Genomic DNA, 15,570 nt, shown 5'->3' with positions numbered 1-15,570 from the left:
ACAAATTTAAATTTTTGAGCTCTTAGTTCAGAAAAAACATTTGCATAAGAAAATAATAAACGCACAAATGTATACACACATACAGGCTCACACACACACTCATATACATATATACATGCACGCACACACATACACACATGCTCATATACACACTCACACTTACACACATACATACACATATATACCTATATATGCATACATACACATATAAACACACACTCATGAACACACTCATACATACACATATACTCACACACATATATACACACATACCACACGCACTCAAACATACTTGCACACACACATACCATATACACTCATTTACACACACACTCATGTATACATACACACACATATACATACACTTATATAAACACACACTCACACACATGCTGGTTGTGATGACGCACATATTTAATCCTGGCACTTGGGAGATAGATGGATGCCAGCCTGGCTTTCAGGCCAGCCAGGGCTAACACAGTGAGACCCTGTCTCAAAAAGAGGAGAGAACAGAGAAAGCATCAATTCCTTTGTTTGTTCTTTTCATCGGAGAGTTGGTGAGGCCCTCATGCAGCACATTCTCTGGCATTGGCTGAGATGCTAGGAGTCAGGAGATGGCACCACTGTTAGTCCTGTGCTGTGGATGGGAAGATAGGCCTCTTTTTACTCTGTGTGCTCAACTTTACATTGAAAAAGATACTTCTGCCTAATAACGTTTTGTTGTTGTTGTTGTTGTTGTTGTTGTTGTTGTTGTTGTTATCTGGCCTAGGCTTCTTCCTCTTATTCTACAACATTCAAATTATAGACAGATCTTTAGCTGAGTTTGCCCTCCCCATGCCCCTTAGTTTATTAGAAACAGTGGAATAAGATGCATAAGAACCCCCAATGCAGCAAAAAGCCTTAGGATGTTAGATAAAGCTAGGCCCCATGAGCCATAGATCCCAGCCACACTGTGGGGTTTGAGAGCTGTCTTTATGGTCAGTGATCTCCTGACTGCAGCTGGTTGCCAGGGCCCTATTCTTACCCATAGATTCTAAACAGACTGTCACTCAGTCCATAATGCTTTGAAAGTTGCTTCTACGTGCAAAAGAGGTTTCCCAAGCTTTTGTTGTATTTAATTGAATAATAGTCTACCTGGATCTGATTTGGTGCTACTTGAACTTGTTTGAAACCAAAATATCTAACCCTTGAGTGTCTTCTCATTCAGTTCATGCCAGTGGTTTTCTACATCAGCCCCCTCCTCCTTGGATCAAACTAGCCACCTAAAGAATTTAGTGAAAATCCACTAAATCAAAATCTCCTATTTGGAAGATCAGGAATCACAGCTTGCAAGCACAGCAAGGCAGCATACAGAAGGTCAGACTCTTGGCTTGGAAAGCAGTAGGTGTGTGTTGGACCCAGCTGAGGACAAGGCCATGAGACCATGCCACATGGAAATGAGGTAGATGAGAGATGTGGGGAGTGAGGCAGGAAATGGATAAAACTTGGATTTAGCAAATACAATGACAGTTTGAAGAAAAAGAGAAGCTTTTCAGCATCTCATAGATGCTGTAAGAAAATGGATTTTAATGGCCAACCATGCCAAGACACCACAGACACCACATTTATGTGTGTTTGGGCTCATGTCATCTATTGTGTGACATTAGTATGTACTGTTTTTACAGTCAGAATGCCTTCCCAGCTTGACCATGGAACTTGCTGAGCCTTGCACCATCCTTTTAATATTCAGCCTGACCTTTGTCTCATTTCAAAATGTCCCTTATCCTCGAAGTGTGGTAAGGGCCCCTCTGCTAGGTCCCAGCATGTCCACTTGGTGTTTACTAGGCAAATAAACATGACTGAGAGGGGCCAGTCCCAGTGTCCTGAGGTCACTGAGCAGATTCCGTTTTTTCACATTGTAAAGTATGTTAGGTTAGAAACTTTACAAAGAGTCTTAACTATTAGTTTGTTAGGCCATTAAAACGTGGTGCTATGAGGGTACAGGCTGAGCCCTCTCTGGAGCCAAGCTGGCTGCGACTCCATGGAAGGTTTTCTTTTCTGGAGACACACTCTGTACATCATGAGATAACAGAAACAAAATGTTGGAAAATAGGCTAAAGGTTCTGAAAATCTCAGTCTTTAAGGGTTGGCGAGATGGCTGTGGGTTTGCCACATTTGTTGAACAAGGATGAGGACCTGAGTTTGGAACCTCAAAATCCATGTCAAAGGAAGAACAAAGGAGTGGGCATCTGCCTTCTCACTGCTACCAGGACAGTGGGAACTAGAGGGAGGAACCTTCTCTGAAGTGTGTGGGTTGGCTGTCCTCACAGACAAAGCATCCCTGAGACTTGTCTTGAACAAGATGGGAGGCAATGACTGACAGCTGACATTGTCTGACACCCACACACGTCGTGATGTTATTCATACACATGTACTCACACATATGACCTCACACAAACATACCCACATCATATACACAACAGGCAAGATTTTTCAAAATTAGGTCTCTTTCTAGCTAGCCAGTTGTAGTTAATAGTTCTTGCCATTTGGGGCAGACTAACCCTCTTTAAAACATGGCTCAGTGGATCCTGGGGAGCTTGATCTTTACCATATCATCACACTCCTCTGGCACATCCAGGAGATGCTCTAGCTGGTGGATGTTGCACACCTGGTCACCTGAGTATTCAAATAAGGTAGCCATGTTGCCTTGGTGATGTTTCTCTTTCTAATAACCTTAAATTTCAGACACAAAACAACCAATTGTCTTCTTTCATTGCACGGAAGAGCTGTTACATAGGGATATTTGAGAATTGGGATATATCCTCCCGCTTAGGAAAATAAGAAGACCAGTGAACTGGAAATGCATTATAGCCAAAGGAGAAAGTCCTGTGTGGTGACAGTGACAACGATGGGGTGCAGTTCAATGTTGACAGCACCCTAAGTGGTGACTTGCCCCCATCTTCTCTAAGCCTCTGGTAGGTAAAGGTTGAGGAAACAGAGGCCCTAAGAGATCAGATGTTTACCAAAAGTGTAGTCAGGAAACAGCCTGTGCAAGCTGAGAAAGCCATACCCTTCCAGGGTCACTGCGCAGCACAGTCTGCTGGTTCGGTGTTGTGTCTAAGACGTGTGCCAGTAGAACAGCTTGGGCATTATCCAGACTATGGTTGATGGCCACTGGGTGGTGTCTAGTAATATACTGGAAAGAGGGAAGGAACAAAATCTCTCACACAATAGAAGAGTGTGAAATACTCCCTAATCAAAGAAATGCAGAAGTCAGTTGTCTGAGCCCCTCAGTCTTCAGTCTGCATCCTGCTAGTCTTTTTGAGGACCGTCTTTGTACATTTATGTAAAAAAGTAGAAATGATATCAGAACATTACTGTTTTAGGATTATTTTGTATCTATTAGTTGATAATCCATAGTCACATTTTGTTTCTAGGGGAATCAAACACGGCTACCTTCTTTGTTCTTTTAGACTTACACTTAGCCCCAGTCTTATCTCCAGTAGGATAGTAGGATATTATGGATCACTGAAGTCCCAACTCTCTGCTTACTAACAGTAAGATACTGGATAAGTAATTTGAACTCTTGGAACGTCACTTTATCTATCCGCTAAGTAGGTATACCTATACATACTTTATAAAGTCTTCTGTTGGTGACTTACAGGAGTGACAGGAATGCTACATGTATCACACACTTCTATAATTACCTCTGAGTTTATCTTCCAGTGTTGCCAGGGACTACTTCTCCTTTCACTTTTCTGTTAATTTGCTAGTTTCTTTGCCCAAGTCCCAGGACATAACCCCCATCTATGACCTATGACCTTCAGTAAGCTCTTTATGGGATTCCCACCACCTCTCTGTTGAAGACTGGTTATAGTTGTTGTTGCTTATGCTGTTGCTGTTGTTGTTGTTGCTGCTGCTGTTTCTGTTGTCGCTCTTGCTGCTGTTCTTGCCTCAGAGTTGCCTGAGCTTTACAGTGAGCACATAGGTTGTCCAGTGGGAAAGCTGGAGTTCTAGTGGAGAGAATGGCTAGAGAATCTCATCTCTGACATTCACTAGCTGATTGACTACAGAGGATTACAGTTACCTTACAGTTACCACCATCAGAGCCTTGTAGACTCATGTCTAGGGACTGGGGTCTTGTCAAACATTGCAGGCATTCACAGCTGCACTCTCAAATCTAAACCATGATTCATTTAACACCTGTACAACAGAATGTAGCAGCAGCTATCCACTGTGAGGTAGACAGTTGGTTCTAATGTGGATGAAGAAGTACAAAGTGTACTTCTGTTTGTTTGTTTTTGTTTTGTTTTGTTGTTGTTGTTTGTTTTTCAAGACAGTTTCTCTGTGTAGCCCTGGCTGTCCTGGAACTCACTCTGTAGACCAGGCTGGCCTCGAACTCAGAAATCTGCCTGCTTCTGCCTCCCAAGTACTGGGATTAAAGGCGTGCACCACCACTGCCCAGTCCAAAATGCCCTTCTCTGACTCACTGGTAACCAGTGGTTTCTATGGAGTTTAGCCCCACATCTCTCTTGACATAACTCCAAGTCACTGTCTTCAAGGGCAGTGGGAACAGAAAGAGTCCCGTTTCATAGACTTGGCATGGCAAAGTATTGTACTATTGGAAGGCTGGCCCTGGTGAGTGGCCATTGCCGCTGATGAGGTTGGACTTTGAGACCCAGTCCACTAAGAGGTCAGGTTTGCGTGAAGTGGTGGAGAGGTAGTACAAGCAAGACACTGAAGTAGTGGGGTAGACTCTGGTGGATGCTGACTGATGGCAGTACATACTGCCTGATGATGGAGGGTGTCAGGGAGCAGTTAACCACAGTGCCCTCTAATCCCAGAGGTCCTGCCTGTTAGGTTGTGACATTACATAGATGTGCCCTGACCCATTTCAAAAACTGGACATCAGTGGATTTAATTAAGATCAATTAGACATCCCTCCTTTGTTCAGACACAATGCCTTATTTGTTTGAAAAGAGGGAAGTTCTATATGACCTGAAAGCTTCCTGCTTCATCTGCTCCTTTTCCTCATGAAGAATGAAATGCCATGTGGAATAATACAAAGAATACATAATCAGTCTGCAGGCAGGACTCCATACTTTTTCTGCATGCATTGTCTCTAGAGATGTCTGACTCCACAGGGACCTACCATCTCCGTGATGCGACTCCTGAATTTCTCCTGCAGTCCAGCCTTAGGTGAGGCTTTGACCTGTCATCCCCAACATGTTCTCGATGCCTGAGACTACCCTTTCACCTATTTCCAGAATGACACAGAGTCAGGTGACTGGCTCGGGAGGAAATTCAGCAATGATTCTAGTGGGAGGAGGCTTCGGGCAATTGACACAAACCAAGCAAGGTGGTTAAGGGAGAGGGAGAAAATTGCATGGTCAGAGAGCACAATTGTATTTGGAAATCAGGGCATCTCGGGTCTGCATCTACGACCTCATCAATGCAGAGTCAGCCGTGTCATGAAGCGTGTGTGTGACTGTGCCTTATTCCATGCAGCACAACTGCTGGTATTTCCCTTGTGTCTGCCCCCCTCTCACCTCTGCACCTCTTCTGGTTGTGTTTTGTTTGTCTTTGTGACCAGGGCTTGTTGCTTGCCCGGGCTTGCCTCAAACTCGCCCCCCACCCCCTTGCCTCAGCCTCCCTGTTCATGGGATTGCTGTTATTGTTCTCCAGACCAGTATCCCTGTCAAGGCTATGGAAAGTTTCCAACCCAGTTCTTGTGGTTCTTCTTCTCTGCCTTACTGGTGACTTACTCGGGATTGTTAAACTCTAAGAATCAAGATACCTTAGCTGCTATTGTTTGTTTTGTTTTGAAACAAAGTCCTTACTGCCAGGCTAGCCTTGTATTCAGTGTGTGTTAAGGATGGCTTTGAACTGCTTACTCTCTATCCCAGTGCTGGGGTTACAGGTATGCATCATTACCCCTAGCATCTCTTTTTTCTTTAACAAGGTGTGTGTGTGTGTGTGTGTGTGTGTGTGTGTGTGTGTGTGTGTGTCTACATGTGTGAATGTACATGATGTAGGTACCCAAGAAAGCCAGAAGAGGGCATCAGATCCCATGGAGCTGGAGCCATACACATGATTTTGAGCAGTCATGTAGGTGCTGGGAATTAAATCCAGGTTCTCAGCCAGAGCAGCAAGTACTCTTAGCCACTGAACCATCTCTCCACCCCTCGCTCTCTCTCTTTAGACCATCTTCTAGTTGTTTTACATAGGACTGTTAACTATAAGCAGATAATACCTATAGATTAAAGTCAGCTAGGCTCAGTTCCATCCATCTTTCTCTTTGTCTGCAAGAAATATGTAGGCCCTAAGAATGGAGATGACTTACCCAAAGCCACCGTATTCATTCATGACCATGTCAAGGATAGGGTCCAGACTACCCGAGGCCACCTTGGATTATAACAGCTCTGCCTGCCTCTTTCCGTGCCTGTTGGATGTGGGCCTCAGCACTTAGAACTGTTGAGAAACATTATGAACCTTCAAAGACTAGCTTGAGGAGTCCCGGGTTGCCTATGAGGATGGACCCCTCAGATTCCCTTCCCATGGTCCTGTTTCTGCAGGAATCCTCTCTCTCCAGCCTCTGCTTCCTTCCCCCACTGTGCCCAGAGCAGGCCTTCTAATTTTTCTCTCTAACACAGATACACTCTTGTGTTTTGCTAGGCCACTCTTAAAGGTAGGGTGTTAAGTGTTTGAGCGTGGGATCGCTGACTGTTAAAGAAAGAAAAGCAAGCTGTCAGGAGCTTGTGAACTGTAGAACATGCTTTCCATGTAGCCACGCCGTGGGGAAGGCAATTATCTTTGGAGGGGATTCCGAGGCCCTGTGTGGGCTTCCCTGGTGTAAGATTTAGTGTCGGCTAGATTGGGTGTCCTTTCTAAGAGCATTTACTCTGCATCTAAAGCGCTGTCAGGAGTACGACTTCTGAATGCTTTTTGAGGTTGCAACTGCTAAGCTTCATCTTCTCATCCCGGAGATATAGTTTTGAAATGCTATGCAGGGATTTGTACAAGCTTCACGCTTCCCATTGACACTGACAGGGTTGCACTGTTAAACCTCAGCACACCACTGTGGAAATTTACCCCCTAAAAGCCAGAGCCCTCCTGTAGTCTTCAGGCTGGCCTGCAGGTGCTGGCTGGGTAGCTGAATGGGGCCTGAGGTACACCAGCTTCCCCCCTTTGTTTTTTTTTGTTTTTTGTTTTTGTTTTTGTTTTTGTTTTTTTGAGACATGGTTTCTCTGTGTAGCCCTGGCTGTCCTGGAACTCACTCTGTAGACCAGGCTGGCCTCAAACTCAGAAATCCGCCTGCCTCTGCCTCCCAAGTGCTGGGATTAAAGGCATTTGCCACCACACCCGGCTTCCCCCCTTTGTTTGGGGGTCATCCCTGTAGCTACTGATTCAAAAGTTAAGCTGTTGTTTTTCACTTCCAGACAGGCCAAAGCAGCGGGGGCCCTCCTCCTTTTATGAATCTTCAGCATGCCAGAAGAAAACTTGAACTTGACTCAGCTAAATATACTAGATCATGAAACCTCAGGGACTATTGAAATGGTAACAGTGGCCCATTACTGCTAAGAAGGTGTTTTATTGAAAATGAGCTGACATATTCTCCCTGGAGAGTAAGCAAGAAAAGGCAGGATGCCCAGCAGCCATGCAGATTGCTCTCCTAGGCAAGCTAAAATACAACGTTTGTACTGAGCCATGAGCCAGTAGGCAGTAGAAGAGAGGGATACAGGTTTGTCCGTTTAACGTATCACACTTTGTTGTTTGCTCCCGCCCCCATCCCCTCTGCTTTGCCTCAGCCTGTTACTCTGTGTGTTCCAGTTAGCAGATCCTTAACACATCTCTCTGCCTGGCTTTTAAAAGTTGTCTTCGAAATAAATTGAGATAGATGGAATTTCCTAATCCTGGCAGGCTTACCAGCAGAGGGCAGGCGTAAAGAAGGTTTTGACACAAGGGTGTGTCAACCCAGGGTCAGAGGAGGGTGGCGTGCCCTAGGAGGAGGATCTGTGAGCTTTGTTCCCAGGGCAAGATAGGACATGCCTCTCCTGCCTCTTCCCCTGTCTGTAGCATACTCATACCAAGGGCCTCCTGAAAAGCTGACTCCACTAAAGGTGGTCAGTGGCTTCATCTGATATCAGCGAGTTTCTACCTAATTAAATGTTAAAAAAAAAAATTAAAAAAGAATGTAATTTCCCCCAAGAGCCATCTTTTCATTCCTCTTCAGTGCCCTCTTCTTGTTAAGCTTCCTGCCCAGGGTTAACGTTCGGATGAGCCCCGGGTGCTGCCACTATGGGGAGGGGGCATGATGATATCACATGGTGCTGGTGGTCCCGCCTTTCCCCCTGGTGTAAAGGGTAAAGCCCATGGAGGTTGGGGAGGGGAGGCGATTTCTTCTGCCCTAAAAACATGAACAATTTTGAGAATTTTACATACATCCATGTAATCTGTTATAGCCCCATGGCAGAAGCAACACACTAATAAATTTCACATCATATTAAAGCAAGGGATTATAGCTTTATCATAAACAAGGGAGGATAATTTACCAGTCAATTAGAAGCAGGGCTTGGATAGGTCCTGTTTTCTTTGGATGATTTTGTTTACCACATTTATCATGAAGAGTGTTTTGTTTTGTTTTGTTTTTTTCTTTTCTCTTTTTCTTTTCAGACTGTCTCAATGAAGAATCTTTAAACTTTTAAAATTTATTTTGGTAAGTGTTTTCTGTAGCGCATGGGCCCCATTCATTATAAGTTCCCTGAATGTTGACATGACATACTGTGTATGTATATATGTTACTCCACAATACTGGCATTATAAAGTGGTGCAATCAGGGAAGACGTGAATGGCGATTCCGAGACTGTCGTAAAGAGAAAACCTCCAGTGCAACAGAGACTTTTCCCTTGGCCAAACTAACAGGCTCCGATGAAAAACAACATAATTAGTTTCACTGTCAACGTAGATGTAGCAGCGACACAAACAGTATCGATAGGCAGCTAACTGTTCTGGCTCCCTGCAGATGGATGATGTATTAATTTATATTTTTAAGTAAAAGCACTGCTTAAATCAAGACAGAAACGGGGTTCCTTAGAGACAGATGTCCAAATCTCAGGAAAGGGCCACGGCTGTTGCAATTTAGTAACTCTAATTGGCTGGCCCCGCTGCTGGTCTTTGGAGGAATCCTGTAGGGAAGTTCCCTCTGAAGAAGCAATCCATCAGATGTGGGGCTGGGTGGAGAAGGACCTAAACTCTCCATCCCCAGGCTTTAGTAAAAGAATCACTTGATAGATTTTTTTTTTTTTAATTCTGTCATAGTATTCTGGCTACTCTACTAAATTAATTGGAAAGGGCGGGGGTTGTTGATGCAAGCAGCCTTTGGAAGAAGACCATGAACTTGCATTAGATTTTGGCCTCTCAGACACCGTTCATTTTTGGATCCATCACGGTGTCCTTTCTCTAGCTCTATTCAAACAGCACTGGGCAAGCAGAAGCTGAGAAGCACGTGGGCCAGGGCCCTGTGACCAAGTCTACCTCAGTGCAGTGGCACCATTCATCAACATGTCCAATAATGTCATGAGGGGGTGCTTCCTTCTGCCTCTTCCTCTAATGCGCCTTGTCTCCAGGCCCCTCTCCGGAATAGGCAGTAAAACCTTTCACTTTCTTCTCTGTTCAAGTCTGAGGCTCTGCAAAACCAAACAGAATCCCCAACTCAAGTCCCAGGTGTATGATTTGGTGGTTAGAGTTTGGTATGGGATCATAGTAATCTGTTCTTAAGTGCACAGCCAGCTGCACAATGGACTCATTTAGCAACTGACAGGTTTCTTAATATGTGGTGTTTGAACAAGACTGTGTCTGTTGTGGGTGTTAGGATGTGGGCATCGCAAATATTTTTAAGTACAGTATTTATTGTTTCCTTCACTCTTCCTTAAACATGAGCCACTCCCACCCCTACCTCAGATATCCGGTTTGTGTAATCATCAACACTCCCCCCGACCCCGCCTCCACTCCAGCCTCCCCCCCCAACCCCCATCATCCAGTGTCTGCTTTGCCTTATAGAGCTGTGGCGTGAGGCATGCTTGACTCACAGGGAAGCAAAACCACTCTGCCTTTCTGGGGGTTTGTTTATTTGTTTTTGTTTTTCTGTTTTGAGACAAATTGTCATGGAGCCCAGGCTGGCCTGGAACTTGTTATGTAGTCGAGAATAACCGTGAACTCTTGACTCTACCTCCCAAGTACTGGTATTACAGACATGTTGACCACCAAGCCTGGCTCCCAGATTGCATTACTAAAACTCAGTTTCTTCCTCCAAAAAATGGGATGGCAATTTCCATTGAAGTTACAAGGGCATCAGCCCCTGGGGCTGAGTAACTCAAGCTAACGCCCCCACAATAATCCTAATTATTTTTCTTCCTTTTATTTATTTATTTTTTTCTTTTTTGTCGATGTCTCTTTGCCCCAGCTTTTCCAAAACCACCTCATGTTGGGGGTAATTAAAAATGGCAGTAACCATGACTTCTCTGTTAGTGGAAGGTTTAAAATTTTTATATTTTCCTCAAGGCATAAGATGTAGCAACTCTCCCTAAATGCCAGTCTCAGGGCCAAAAACCTTATGAGGCCACCTTTTTGAGGATTCCTAAAATTAGCCCAAAGTGTCCCAGGCTCCTACAAAGAAACACAGGTTTCTCTCTGTTGGTGTAATTCCTTCCCCGGTACTAGGCTCCAAGTCACTTTGCCATCTATCTGCTGGAGAGGGTGGACTGGCCTCCAGGTGGCCTCTGGGCTGTTTGCTAAGCCATTTCCCTCTGTCTGGTCTAGTCTCCTCCTATCCAAGCCATCAACCCTTCTCACACAGCTTCCCCAAGGGGCCTTCCCATCCCTCCCAGTGCTCCCTCCTGCTCTGCAGTCCCGTGGTGCACCCAGCCACCACTGTGCAATTTAGTGCTTGCATTACCATGAGCATTGCATCAGTCTTTAATTATTTTGTGTCAGGCTGGCCTCCACAGCTGGGTCCTGAGCGTCTGTAATGTTGTTGTTTGCCTGTTTGTTTACTGTTTGTTTTGCAGCTCCTAGAGACTATTAACTGATAAACACTGGCCTTTGTGGAGGAAGCCCTACTTGCCAAAGCATGCATGAGTTTTATGGGTGCCTCCTGCAGATCTCAGGCAGGAGGAAACGCATTGTTTGTTTCAAGCCCACCTTAGCTTTGTTCACACTCATAAACTCTCAAATTAATTTTTTTTTTAAATCACTGTGTGTTTCAAAATGGTTGTTTCTATTTTTTGAGGGGTGTTGGTTTGGGGAAAACTTCCTCTATTTTCATTTCCTACTTTGGGGCTGCTGCCTGCCCTTCTGGAAAGAAACACCCTGTTTCTTTAAAACTCATAATTTCTACTGATGCAGGGGTTTAGGGTGTTCTGGCAGATTCAAGGCCCTTCTAGAACCCTATTCTCAAAGCCACCCTGGTTCTTTACTGAATATTCATGAAAGGGTGGGGTGACACTTATGTGACCCGGAAAAAACAAAGACCATTAATAAATTTGTTATCTGACACAAAACACTCCGGGGTGGAGAGTGTTGTGTGCTGAACCCATTTAACACCTGAATGGATGAGGAAGGCAAGAAGGTGCTCTTGAATTTTCCAGCCAGATTCCTGGGGTGGGATGGGGAGGGGTTGTCTATCTCTTGCTGACCTCACTGAAGTTCAGGCTATTTCTTGATTTTCTAAGTGTCAGTATGCTTTCTGATTTGTAGCAACCTACATTTAATGCATCTCAAATTGAAAAGAACTTTCAAGTAAAAAGTCTTGGAATGTGGATTATACTCTGTTGTTGCTTTTTTTCTTTTTTATGGTTCAAGTTGAGAAATGGCTGATCATTTATTTCACTAGCCTGTTGCCTGGTTATTTTCAAGAAAATAAAAATTTGTGGGTTTTTTTTTTGTTGTTTTTTGTTTTTGTTTTTTTGTTGTTGTTGTTGATCAATACACAAACCAGAAAGTTTTTCTGTAAGTTAGGAAACAGCAGAATTGAGAGGTGATTTCTGAAACTGCTGATACCTTGTAGGCTAGCCTGCCACTTAAATCCTGACACTTGAGCCAACAAAGTTTAGCATTGTTGGTAACTTTAAAAGAAGAAAAAGAAAAACTGCCCTTCGCTCTTTCTCTCAGCATCTAAGCAGTGAGTGTTTCTAACCGAGGTCATCTCAAAGTGCCTGTTGAGAGGCGCTTTTGTTGTGGCTGATGTTGCATAAATAAGAAAGGAATTTCAAGAATTACTTCTTAGCAAACGTGTGGCAGCTGTCGTTCTAGAGGGGAAGTAGCGAGGAGGCGGCACGTTGCGTGAATTATTTGGAGCCCCATGTGGAGTTCCTTCCCTGCATGAACAGGCACACTCTGTGAGGTGGCCTCCGGATCCGCAAGGGTGGCAGAGAGATGAAGGCTGGGCTCCACCACCGACGTGAAGTGAAAGTTCTCCACCGAGGCGGGTTTTCGAGGAAAGGCACAGCCTGGCGCCCCGCAAGCCTGCCCTTGGGCCGGTTCGGTAGATCAGAGCAGCTGGGGCTGTAGGCTTGTTTGGCCGGAGGGCGCATGGGGGGCCCTCCTGCCCCGCGTCCCGGAAGGTTAGCACAACTCTTTGTCAGTTTCGAAGAGGAAACAAACAAGCCCTTTCCCCAAAGCCGGCTGGGCAGCGGAGCCCAGGGGGCCGAGAGAGAAGGGGGTGGGGGGAGAGGAGATGCGCGCCCCGGCGCGGTGCCCGGCTCCGGCCCAGACGTCAGCCTGGGAGAGGGGTCACCGGGTTAACAGCAATTAAAGAGGAGTTGCTGGGGAGACAAAAGGCGGGCGGCGGGGCCGAGCGTCGGTTTCACCTGCCGCGCGCGGAGGGGGCCGGGGCGCGGGGCGCGGGCGGAGCCCATTGTGTGGGGCGCAGCGGCGGCGCGGGGTGTTTAGAGGCGGGTTGTGATTGGTGGAGCAAGGCGGGGCGGGTGGGCGCGGCGCGGCGCGGCAGCCCGCGAGCCTGAGCGCCCCTTGCGCGTGCAGTCCGCCTGCACCGAGGCCGCCGGACCCAGCCCGGCCCCGCGCGGGCGCCCCGAGCCGGCTGCGCGCGCCTGGCGGCTACATGGAGAGTGTCAGGTTGGTCCCAGTCCTCCTCCGTCTTTGCCCCGCTTCGCTTCCTCCTCCTCGTCTTCGTCCTCCTCCTCCTCTCCCCCAACCCATCCCATCATCCCGGGCTATGCACTTCCAGCTTCCTGGGGTTCCGGGGACCTCGGCAGGGAAGGCTGGGGCGCCCCGCAGCCTTCAACTTGACTCTCAAGCTCGGCAGCACCAGCCCGGGTGCTGTTGATCAACTTGAAGTGGAGTTGCGCTCTGGAAGTAGAAGCGGAGAGGAACAGGAGGGTGAGAAGCCAGGCCTGTGGGGTCCTGGACACAGATCTCCCTCGCTCTCTGTTGCGCTCTCTTGTCTCTTTTTAAAAACTGTTCCTGGGTGAAGTGGAGTTGGGAGTTTTGGAGAAAGTCCTGCGTGTATTTCTCTCTTTCCCTCCGCATCTTTCCCCGATGTTGGCGTTTCATTTTCCGCTGGTGTGGCCTTCACGCAGCCACTTTGGTAAAGCACTCTTGGCAGTTCTTCGGTGCCATCCCTCCACTTCACTGGTGTGTTGGTGTGCGTGCGTGTGTGTGTGTGTGTGTGTGTGTGTGTGTGTGTGTGTGTGTGTGGTGGGGGGCATCCATCTGGGGTATGTGATTCATGTCACTCCTTGAGCGTGTGAAATAGAAAAGAAGCCTTCAGTCTCAGTGGAACCAGTGTGGCGGTTTCTTTTGCTTCTGGTAGTTTGTTTCTGTCTGTCCAGGCGCCTTTGCAGCTTAGCTGTTGATATTCAAGGAGCTCGCACTCACGGTAAGGAAGAAGTGAAGCAAGGAGAGAGCCCAGTACCTCGGCAGGCAGGCAGGCAGGCAGGCAGGCTGTGCCGTGCACTCCGGCAGGTTGGAGATCCGCATCCACTGTGGCATTACTTGGCCACGTTCATAAAGTAGTGAGCAAGGGTTGGGGTTTGAAAGGGCAGGAGCCTGAAGGCTTGTCACCATGAACTCCCATCTGAACTGCCCTAAGTGTAGCTTACTCAACTATCAGCACCGAGATGGTCAGTGCAAACGGGACTTTTTTTTCCCCTTCCAAGAATGGGATGGGAAGCCGAGGACCTTTAGGCAGAGGATAGTAGTTCGAGAGCACAGCACATGTAGTGTCTTCCTCCCTGGGGTTAACTCCTTCAAGGCCTTCCGGTTACAACCAAAATGTCTGATAATTGTTTTATGCAGGTCCACACAGACCAAATGTTCTAATCAAGCCCATTTAAAAATGCAAATCACCTCATTTCCATAGATTCCAACATTTTGAAAGTGACACATTTGGGGGAAAAATAAGGCTGATAACAGGAAACGTGAATCATACTATCAGTGACTAATCTGCCTAAGGAAAAAAAAAGCTTACATGTGCTTTATCATTAGGAAGTTAGGGTAAAAAGACCATTTCTTTTTTTTTTTTCCAGTCAAAGATGCAAGTGACTTCTTTATTTCCGAGGTGGTCCTTTTGCTTTGTTTGCTTGTTTGTTTGTGAGATACTTTCCATGAAGGTCTATATGTGCAGTCAAAGGAGGTGTATGTGGTAAAGTGTTAGAAAGTCGCCTGTTAGGGTCAGAGTGCTGGAACATAATCAGCTCGAGATCCCACTCCAGGGTTTGATGTGTGTTGCTGTTATTGCTGCTTCTGAGACGAGCAGGGTATCTTGGATTCATCACTCAGTAAAGCAAATCAAGATGAGCAATTTTGCAGACTGGGGGGGGTGGGGGTGGGAGAGAGCAAAGCCTCTGTTTTATGTGGTTCTTTGTAGCTGCCTGACACATTTAAGTGAAAAGTGTGTAAAAATGAAACCGAAATACAGACTGCCTGCCCAGACACTGGCTGCCAGCATCACTGGGATGTGATAGAACTCTGTGGGCTGACACTTGATAATCAAAGTTGATTTATTGTTCATTAGTACTGCATTAGCCCTTTCAGGCAAGACAGTTATTTGTGTAGTAGCCGTCAAGAGTGAAACTGCAAGCACCTGTCATTTTGAAGGCATGACATAATATCAAAAACGATGCAAATTCAAATGCGTTTGACTATGTTAAACACCACTCCACCACCTCCCCCCCTCTTTAAGATAAATTAACACAGGTCAATTCTAGTGTAGAAGAAATAAATATGTATGAAAGATATTTGTTTTCCATCCTTAAGCACTCCTTACAGAATGCTAGGAGTAGACTTTTCTGTTTGCCAGCTCGCCTGAAGAACTACCTTTCCTCCCCAAATCTGCCTGCAGCTTGTCTGACAGAAAGTTGACCATTTAAAGGAATAGGAAACATGGCCTGTCAGTGATTCAATCCAAGTAATGGAAAGAAGGTAGGCTTTTGTGTTGTGCGTTTTAATAAACACATTTCATCAGATGAAACTTTTGAGTTTGGGTTGCTTATATGAAAATTGATGACATCATAGCTGAGCTATGATAATGTCGGATAATGTCAACGGCATTTTCTGCAGCATGTCTCACTTGGT

General features: G+C 46.0%; 1 protein-coding gene across 20 annotated transcripts in view; it reads left to right on the top strand.

Moving 5' to 3' along the window:
- Foxp1 (forkhead box P1) overlaps window positions 1–15,570 on the top strand; it is a 600,509-nt gene that overhangs the window by 487,868 nt on the left and 97,071 nt on the right. For 2 of the 20 annotated variants that reach the window (XM_031382745.1, XM_031382744.1), the window contains exon 1: window positions 12,973–13,110. The exons of 15 other annotated variants lie outside the window; for them this stretch is intronic. The gene's annotated coding sequence lies outside the window, so the exon portion shown is untranslated. Of the gene's footprint in view, window positions 1–12,464; window positions 12,600–12,972; window positions 13,111–13,215; window positions 13,375–15,570 lie in introns of those variants that run through there. 3 more of the 20 variants (XM_031382742.1, XM_031382741.1, XM_031382743.1) reach the window with 3 other exon arrangements.

This window comes from Mastomys coucha, unplaced genomic scaffold (assembly GCF_008632895.1).
Source record: "Mastomys coucha isolate ucsf_1 unplaced genomic scaffold, UCSF_Mcou_1 pScaffold20, whole genome shotgun sequence".
NCBI classification, from domain to species: domain Eukaryota; kingdom Metazoa; phylum Chordata; class Mammalia; order Rodentia; family Muridae; genus Mastomys; species Mastomys coucha.
This window is presented reverse-complemented; position numbering and strand designations above follow the sequence as displayed.